The sequence below is a fragment of the Sinocyclocheilus grahami genome, unplaced genomic scaffold (genome assembly GCF_001515645.1).
Source record: "Sinocyclocheilus grahami isolate Dianchi unplaced genomic scaffold, SAMN03320097.WGS_v1.1 scaffold308.1, whole genome shotgun sequence".
Lineage (NCBI taxonomy): Eukaryota > Metazoa > Chordata > Actinopteri > Cypriniformes > Cyprinidae > Sinocyclocheilus > Sinocyclocheilus grahami.
In genome coordinates this window covers 864,510-875,411 of record NW_015505487.1, presented here as the reverse complement: position 1 = coordinate 875,411, position 10,902 = coordinate 864,510, and positions in this window count along the sequence as shown.

The following is a 10,902-nucleotide window of genomic DNA, read 5'->3' as shown; positions in this document are numbered from 1 at the left end:
CAGTAAACATCAGTTTACAAATGGTGAATTAATAAAAATAAATTAAGAACCACATGCCTGTATTTTAAACCTATTCTTTTTTTTGTATAGGGTACTTTTTTAAACAATAATAGGGCCCTATAAAATTTTCTTAATTTTTCTGGTAATCAGATGAAGGCATAAAACATTCATTTAATTTATCCTAATCAAATGAAAATTAAACCCTTTTATTTTTTGGCAAATAAAGTGCTGCACAACAGAGGTTTACTGTTCAAATTAAAAAGAAAACAGATGTGATTATTCCTTTAAAATAAAGATTTATTAATATTTATTAGCAGTAGTAGCACTGAGTCTTAAGACTGCTAAATAGCAATATATTCTGACAGTAGAACATTAAACTAAACTTTATTTTGACGGGTTGCCGTGAAGAACTTCCAGCTGCTGTGTATGTGATATGACGGTAGATTTCTCAAATGAAATGGTAAATGCTAATGAAGTGACTCTCAGAGCAGCTGGAGATAACATTTGTGTTCATATCATCATATAGTGAGACGGCAGAAGCTGAAAACACTGCGAGCGTCATCCGCGCTTTAGTATGTGTGTAGTAAACAAAACAGTGCGCCTTGCCATCCGCCCTTCATTCATTGCGGAAACCATGGCACCCTATGCGTGATATCAAATGCTTCCACAGATTTATAGTATTACTATAGCATTTCACCTGAGCATTGCGAATTGCGCATATAGCCATGATAAGTGCTGAATGAATGACAGGATTTCTGTTGTAACATCGCGCAAGGTAAATAAGGGTGACATCTAGTGGAGAAGACTAATGATAAGATTCACGTTAATAAGATCTTGTTTTAAATGTGTGCTGAAATATATACTGGAAAAGATCGATTCGCGGCTTTTAAGAATCGATATTGAATCGACGTCATTTAAAAAAAACAATTAATCCGAAAATCTTTTTCTTTTTTTTTTCCCAGCCCTATCGATTTCTACGCATCTTTCAGTCCAAGTTATGATGCAGGAATGTTCACCTTTCCCGGATTAAGTTTAAAGCTATGGTTTGGAGCGGTGAGGTACGAGGATGTGTACACATAAGGAAAGAGAGAGCGCGAGTGTCTCTCTCACACACACACACACACACACGGTCTCTCCGTACAACACTCAAACAGTGGCAAAGTTTTTTTTTTTTTTAATGCGTGATTTTGAACATATGTAAACAAAATGAAACATTTTTGTGGTTTTGAAACCGTGACTTTTCCAAACCGCTGTATACCTTGAAACCGGTTATCATCCCATGCCTAGACAGCATGATAGACAAGACAGACCGACCGTCAAAACTATGGAAAGATAGATAGAATTTATAGAATTTACAGAAATAATAGAATGACAAAATTCTACTTCCTATAGAGTGTGACAAATTTGATTCAAATTCCAGCTAATGAATTAAAAAGGAACCAGTTCTTAATTTTGTATAACAGACTAATCAATCTGTAACCACAAGAATATGACGTCCTATAGCTGATTGGCTGATGGCATCAGAGGAATGTGCACTGTCACAAACCCTTCAGTAGTGACAATCCTGCTCTGCGACATTAAAGGTAGCAGACAAGGAAAAATATAGCCTAAAAAATCTCATGCAATCAACAGCCCCCCAAAAGGGTCTGGCACTGGTATATGATCTGCTATAATAAAATCTAGTGATAACTTATTAGCTGCTTGCAAAAAAAAATAATAATAATTAAATAACTTCTGAATGGCATTTAATGAAGACAATGCTTTTCGCCCACCTTATGATGCAGTTACAACATCTACCAGCAGGTGCTAACTGGGTCATGCCAACCACCAAACTTTGACCCCTTGATAGAATTGCATTAACTCTGCCTACAGAGTGTGTATAAAGCTGCACTGAATGCTCTCTATTCAAACAGAGCAGGTCAATGACTCATGCAGCAGTTCTGCTCCTTCAGTAGCTTTAAGAGTTATTCTGCGTAAGGTCTTCTGCTTTGTGTGTTGGTTTCAGGCGCAGTGGGTGTGAGTTACCTCTCTCACACTCTGGTGTCAATGTTGAAAGGATTAGAGGAGCCCTAATGTTTCCCATCTGTCACGGAGCCAAACCCTCGGCTCATCTGATCCGCAAGCTGCTTCCTTCCTCAAAATCACATTTAACAAATGACTCCTCGCTTTCTGATTAAAGTCTAGATCCTGTTTTAATCCGCCGTCCGTATATTATAAATCGCTTACATTCTACGTCAATATTTTATTTTTTTACACTTTCTGGGCAACATACGCATATACCACCTATGCAGACCTATAAAAAGACACAACAGCTCTTCCAAAAACTACATAGGCAGCATTTTAAGGCATCATGGGCATGCACGAAACATGATTTTTTTCTGCTTTGTAAGATATCTTCATTTGGATACATTCTAAGGCAGCATGTGTCTAGGGCCATATGATTTCCGAAAAAGTTCCAAAAGTTCACTTCACAAGCATTTCACCATTTCATCTGACAAAACTATTTGTCATATCATATACACACACAGAAACTCAATGGTCTTTACCCAATAAAATAAGTAATATATATATATATATATATATATATATATATATATATATATATATATATATATATATATATATAAATAACACAATTTTTCTTCTGTTTTAATTTGAACAGTAAGCCAGTTATGCAGCACTTTGTTTGCCAAAATAATTTAAATAACTCCTACATGTTTAATTGAATACATTTTAAAAGAATAATTAAATTGTTAATGTTTTACGCCTTTAATTAATGTTTGATTGCCACTGATAATACATTTGTATTAAATCATATATACAGAAAAATTTAAATAGACGACACAAAAAATAAATGTATTTATTAAATATAAAACATTTTTAAGGCCCTATTATTGTAAATAAATAAAGATTTTTTTATAGGAATTCAATTGATTAGATATGATTTTTAATTATTAATACTTAACCAAAACATTAAAATAAAATCCAGAAAAATTAAAACATTTCATAGGGCATTTAAAAAAAGAGGGATAAATGTTGATTAGAAATAATATGATTAATTAAATATTGTAGACAATTCACTATTAAAAATAAAGATTCCAAAAGGGTGTTATTGCGGGTTGCCCAAAAAACATTTAATTAAAAGAACCATTTTTATAATATTAAGAACGATTTATATTATTTAAAGAACCTTCATCCGCTATAAAGTTCTTTTTTGTAATGGAAAGGTTCCATGGATGTCAAAGGTTCTTCATGGAACCATAAATTACCTTAAAGAACCTTTATTTTTAAGAGTGTAGGGCACCTAGTCTGTCTGGTGCTGGATTCTCTCTGATTGAGTTACATGCATGCCATTATCTAGAATTAGGTACGTGGTGAAATTCCAACACGAGCTATACTCATGACTTAAATCATTAATGCACATGTTGAAATATAAATAGAGAAGAGGGGCTTTTATCAGATTTTTGCAGGGTTACATTTAACCTGAGGCGATGCTAAATAAACCACTACAGTCAGGGCAGCTCTTGCAGTTCAGTTCCTCTCTTAGGTCCATTACTCAGACCTGGATTTTAGCAGTGGGAGGAAGGTTCCATCCCACTAACCACAGCTGATTGACGGGAAATCTAAAGAACTTCTAGGTGACAGGCACCTCGTGCCAGCAGCCAATCAAAAGGAGATCAGCGAAAGCCCAGTTGAGCCAAGAGTTTTAAGATGCAGTGGCTATGTGCAACCTGATTAGAGTCGAACTGAATTAGAGGATGCAGACTCAGCACTTAACTGAACTGCTTTCTTTAACTTTCGAAAAGAAAGAATATAATTGACTTCACACCGTACAAATATGTTGTCAGCTAAAGTGAACTTACACAGGTATCCTCTGCTCAGTATGTAAGGAGCAGTGAATGTTGTGTAGGGACCCTGTGAATCAGAATGCAACCAAACAGTAGGACTCAGCATTTGTCACCCGTTATAAAGCTCGAAGCGGTTTCTGGCCACTCTGTCCTCGCTTACAGACTAGGACCAATCACACGGCCTGCAGGAGATACTGATGTAAACCATTTTGACATCAGGGTTACAAGAGTCATATACTGGGAAAACATAAAAGATGACGACTTCATAAGCACGGACATCATTAGCACTGACATCACCTATAAACAGTTTGAATGAATTCAGTTACTGTCAGTCAAAGAGGTACGACTAGGAGTGTTAATTGATCTCTGTATGAAAACTGCACCACATTTTGCTGATGCAGAGTAACAGTTTTAGGTGTGTTGCTGAGGAGAATCTAACTGGATGCCACAGAGGGATCGTTTGAAATTGCTGACTCCTTTACCCTTTAGATTTTAACATTCTATTATTTCTTTTTATGATAGAGGAAGGGACAAAAACAATCATAAAAAGCACCACAGATCACCATAAATCATACAGTTAAAGTCAAAACTGACCATTTTCTTTTAAATTGCATGGTCTTATGTGCAAAATTTACTGGTGCATGCGATTCCAAATACGTCTTGTTACAAAACTTGCACCGTTTTATTCAAATTTATTAACTTAACTGAAACAACTTTCCTTTTTGGGTGATATCATCAATCCCTCTTTCTTTTCAGTCTCTCCCTAAATAACTGGCTTTAACCCCATTCGCACGGGATTAGTATTACCTGGTGACCTCCAGTCATTTGTAATAATTGCGGAGGTTATCCGTGATCTTAATCCCGTGCGAATCGGCCATGTCTGTAATTTGTAAAGTAAAAATTCCCCCGCAAATGACCTACCATATTTCGCCGAACACCGAGTTCCTGTGATAATATTAGTCCCGTGCAAATCGGCATCTCTGTGATTCGGCCAGCATTTGGCGGGTCATATATCATTTTTCGAGGTTTTTGTCTGCTGTGCGCCTTTTCATCCATCTTCTGTGAAGAATGGAGCTGCGTTGGAGTGTTTGATAGTATTTTGGGTGCTGTCATCATATCGCTACACCATACAATTTGCAGAAAGAGAAAGCTGAAAAGGTTTTGAGGTTAATGTGTTACAAATAAATCAAGCACAAAGCTTGAGATATTATTTTAACCTGGTGAAATGTAAATGACACAGCGCATGAAACTATATTAGTTTATTTTTTTTAAATCCATCTGGACCATAGAACGGGACTCTCAAAGCCTTGACATCCGGGTATCCGGGAGACAAGTCAGTAAATTTGAGTAAAATCACAGGCTTCGCTTATCCCGTGCGAATGCACCACACGAAATTCAGATGTGGGGGGGTAATTTCAAAATCACACAAGGTCCCCAGATAATACTAATCCCGTGCGAATAGGGCTTTTGACACTTTTCACAATCCGATCAGTTTCCTAGTGTAAAATCCAGCCTCGCCTGTATTTTTTCTCAGCGAGTATCCTGTTTCTCTGTCAGATACATATGTTTTGAAGCATCCAAAGGACTTTTGCAGTAAAGACATGATAGAAATGATCTATTATGCATCTGCCATGTAAAATCTGCCAGTGAGCTTGTCAATTCATATGTGTGTTGAGCAGTATTTCATAATGCAAAAGATGCTGTAACTGTTCGTCTCTCTTTGGGAAACGTAATGTCGTCTCAGTCCCTGTGCTTCTCTCTCTCACGACACCCATCGCATCCGTCCCTTGTCATCGGCACGCAGTGTGATTTCTCACAGCTACATTACAAATATAAATGCACATGACAAACTGGGGCTTTAACAAGCAGGAACTTGCCAACTTAGCATCAGCTCGATGGGACCCCTAGAGTAGCTCACTATTTGACTAGGAATGCTAGAACAAAATAAAACGGAGCTTATTGGATGTTAAAAGAAAGATGCACACAGGGACATCGTTAGACAGGGACATGGGGGCTAGTTAGCAGAAGAGAAGACAAGTCAGGGTGGGGCCACACAGAAAGCCAATGAAATATTCAGAGAGTATGTGATTTATACAGCACGACAGATAACTTTCCAGAGGTAAATGCAATGTTAAGAGTATATTGTTCACAAGGGATTATATGAGACATGATTCATTTTGGAAGGTTGTACTGTATCTTTAAACATACCTTTTGATGTTCATTCGTGTTTATTTTGGGCTTTACCTTATATTAAAGTGGAAGAGGCTCGCACTTCGCGCTACCGCTTGAACAAAGGCTGCTACAGCGATCTGTCACGCCACATTTAAAAGCGTCAAAACGGCATTTATTGTTTGAATTTTGTGATAAAATGTACAGGATTTGAAAGCTGAAACTTTGTTTCTTATCAGAAGTAACAAAGCTCGTTGTGATAATTGGATTGGAAGCGTTATGCAAATAAAGTTTTATGAAGGGAAACCTGTGGACCTGGCCACCCTGGCTTGAACTACAAGTGGTTCATAGGGTCATATAGAGCACATGTTAACTTCACCGTAATAATGCATTATCATTGCTTTAACTTGGACAGCTCTAAATTCAACACAATAAATATTTTCTTCATGCAAATTGCTGTCCCGATGGCCGATAGTTCAGATAATTGCATTTATCGGCCGATACCGATTATTGGCCAATACATCGGTCATTCATATATGCAATAAAGGTTGTGTCAGGGTGTAGGGAGACTGACTTGATTTGATTTGATTTGAGAGGGAGCAGTTCTTGCTGAGGTCTTTTGCTTCACTCATGGTAGAACTTTCAAGATGGTCTTGAAAGGATAAGTTATCTTTAAAACTAATTTCTCTCTGGAGAAAATAAACAAGAAATTTACTTCCGGAACCATATTGTTGCCGTCCATTCTGCCAGATTTTGTGAGGCTTCCCAATTATTAGATTTTTTAAGTCTCTCAAAATATCCCCAGTTGTGTCAGTAAAAATACAGTAAGAGTGATTCATTACCGCCTTACAGAGGAATCTTTCCCCTCTCCCTCTTTCACCTTCCATTTTCATCCCTCCTCCTAATTACTAGAACTAGCTGACCTTCCCAATATCCTAGTTTCCCAGCTACGTTATCATTCGTTAAACTCCACAGAGACGCAGGAGATGTGGAGGCAATTTATTTCTGCCCCATTCCATACCCAGCCAGGAGCAGCAGCCCCCTCCTGGGCTTTTCTGTCAGTAAAAATAAATGTAAGGTCAAAGGAGCTACGCACACAACGACGAAGGTATACGTACATGCGTGTGTGTATATTGACAGTAATATACATGCTAATTTAGGTCACGTCAGACATCATGTCATAACTTCATGTCACTCCACAGCAGTCGTGACCTTAACAGAAAATTAGTTTTTATATAATTTAGCTGGTAAAAGACTCGGTAGTATTGCCCTACTATGACAAATGACTATTAGACCAACTGAGACATATGTTAATAGACATTACAGGGGTGCGGCAAGATGATGGTATATACTGTGACACAACAGAAATGTGTCAGTTTCTACCATGGTAGAAATATTTGCATCAAAAAACATGGAATAACGTCAAACAACAGAGTCAGATGTGTCTCAAAAAAATTGAGAAAGAGCATTGGGTCATCCTTAGACATAAAGATTGCTTATAGGGACATTTATTATAGTAGTAACAATGTAGAAACAAAAAGGCCACAAAAATACACTATAAAGATAAAGGGCCGATTAATGGTTTGAGTTTGTACTAGGTTAACCTAAATAATTTTACTAAAACATGAAATCATAACTTGCTCGCTTGTGCAGAACGTCTGCCTTTTTGGCTCATGGATCACATTCACGCATGATGGTGAGCTCCATAAATCACAGCAGACAGAATGGGACTAATTACCAGTCACCTATACAGGCATCTCACAGCTGCAGGGGGGACAAGCTATGCCACAAAAGCAGCCTTTAGCATGGCAGCAAGGCTTTTGTGCAACACACGGAAAAGATATCGAACCACAACAGAGTCAGTGTTTGGAAAAACAAAAATAAATGATAATAAAAACTTGAGGCAAACAATAACATTCATGTGGAGTATGAAACAATTGACTGAGAATGGCCCATGTAAGTTGTTTACTGTAAATAATGCACAATGTATGGTCTGACACCAATACTGGGTAGATATGAGGAAACAAAGCATTTGTCTGGAACTGTACGTGGGTGAATTCTGCAACTCAATTTCCAGTGATCATGACAACATGCTAACTATACGTTCTTCATTTAATGAGAACATGTTTCCATTTGCAACCTGCTCTGTTGACATAATAGGATGTATTTCAGAATAAAAAAACAGGATATTCAATAAAAAGAAATGCATGACTGGATTTGATCGTAAAAAGTGGGTAATGCACACAAAGGATGCATTTATTTAATCAAAACTACAATAAAAACAGTAATATTGTGAAATACTATTGCATTTTAAAAGAACTCCTTTCTATTTAAAAATATTTTAAAATGTAATTCCTGTTATGCAAAGCTGAATTTCAGCAGCCACTACGCCAGTCTTCAGTGTCACATGATCATTCTAATATGCTGATCTGTTACTCAAGCAACATTACTTATTATTATTATCAATGTTGAGAACAGTTGTGCTGCTTAATGTTTTCTTTTTTTGTGTGAAACTTACATTTTTTTATTTTTTTTTTTTATTATGAATAAATCTTTTGTAACATTATAAATGTTTTTACGGACACTTTTGATCAATTTAATGCTTCCTTCCTAAGTAAAAGTATGAATTTCTTTCAAAAAATAGAAATGATAATCTTACTGACCCCAACCTTATGATCAGTAGAGTATGCTAGAATAGGAGAGTGGTTAAAAAAAGTACAAGGAATTTTTGAGGTCAGGTGAAGACTTCCCCATTTTTCAGAAGCAGAGTAACGTATTACATATGACAAAAGAGGACAAAAACAAACCCTTTTTTATTTTAAGTAACGTGAATCATGCACAATAAAACGCGGAACATGAAATTAAAAAAGAAAAAAAATGAACAGAGCCAAGTTTGGTTTCAGTTTGACACCCCTCCCCCAGTTTTAAAAACTCATCAGATCTACACAAATGTCCTATTTTGGATTCAAAACAGCAAACTTCACCAAAAGGTGACTAGCTTGTTTCCCTGCTGCAGACCGATATCATACTACAAGATGACACACACTGTTCAGTTCTCACCAAGAAGCTTGATTCCTGCTGTAAACCTGTGAGTTACACCATTAAAAACTCATGCCATCACCAAATCTCCAGGGTATTAACCTTCCTTTCAAATGGTTGACAGTGCATGAAGTAACATCATATTTATTAAACCAACACAATGACAGACAGGAGGAGCATTCGGGAAAACAAACCTTATTTTTGCAATTCCATGTAGTGTTTCTAGTGGTGCAGAAATGACACACTTTACCTTTAAGGAAATCTATGACGTTGCCAAGATACTCTTATTGACGTTGAATAACCCCAAAGCACTCCGATCTTTCCTTTAAAGATATCAATGAAATTGCCAAGATGTTCTTGTTAACCTTGTATAACCATTAGTAGAGGTGAGGAGGTTAAATACTGTACAGATAAGCATTTTCTCTCTGGATCTTACAACAGGTATTCTGTATTACGAGAAGCAGCATGATATATGAATGTGATTAACACAGATATTATATAGCAGTACTAAAGAGACGCTGTAACACTGGCGTACAATAAGGAAACTCTCTGACTGTTCTCTCCACAAGTGCTACTCAAGCAAGTGCATATCGCCAGCTCCTATATTTCTGATGGAGACAGCAGGTATAATAACAGCCTGAGAGCTCTGGGTTACAATTTTGCGCTGAGCTGAAGTACAATCTCAAAGTCGAATTAGATAGCTCTTTACTTTCAAAAAATGCATAGATCAGAGTTCCATAATACAATATTTCAGACTTATTAAATGTTCTAGAAACTCATCCAAGAAGAAAGGATGTGTGGGAATAATGAAATGCAGAAGGAAGGAAGCAGTAAAGAAGGAAGGGGGGAAATAAACGTGCGCTTACTATTATGTGCCTGCAAACACTTACTTATTATCACTGCGGATACATTTATCTTCGGGACGCCTAGAACAAAGGTGGACTAATATGCATTTATGAAAAGAGGTTTAAAAAAAAAACATTTCCCTAGGTGCTTTAAGGCTACAATGTGTTCTGCTTTACAAGGCATGACGCAACATTGCTGAACAAATTAGTCCTGACGAGGAAAGGACTTAAGTGCTCTATTAATTATGTACAGGTAGACCACACTTCAGGGCGAATATGTGAGAAGCCACACCTTCGCCGTATGTTCACATTACACAGAGAGAAAGAGAAAGAAAATGAGAGCACATGAACCTTAGAAACTTTCACATTTTCAAAGCCTCTCGCTGCATTAAACTAGGCAAATTTTGTTGAAATAATGCATGAATGAAACATTTTCTAACCAGCACGCAATCATATTCAATCGTTCGTTTTGTATTTCCATTTATAGCATTTCTAATTTTTTTTTTTTTTTTTTACAATTATTCAAATTAATATATGAACAAAGGTTCTTTGAAGACACAAAGTCCAGAGCTTAAAGTCAGTATAAAGCCCTTTAGGTTGCACATATTATGAGGCTTACTGCAGAATCACAAATATGAGAGGATTATTTAATCCAAGGACAAATGCAAAAACATGACATCAAACTGTGAAAGAGCCTCACTGCAATACCATATTACTGGCCTACACGCACTTCCATTTCACGGTCACCATCATTATTTGTGTGTTCTCTTATCTTATATGTATGTATATGTATATGTGTGTGTGTGTGTGTGTGTGTGTGTGTGTGTGTGTGTGTGTGTGTGTGTGTGTGTGTGTGTGTGTGTGTGTGTGTGAGTGTGTGTACTGGTTTATATATCCTGGTGGGGACTTAAACCAGACTACACACAGACTCGTGGGGACTCGTGTCAAGGTGGGGACGTTTTTTGAAAATCTAAAAATGCAGAAAGTTTCCTGTGAGGGGT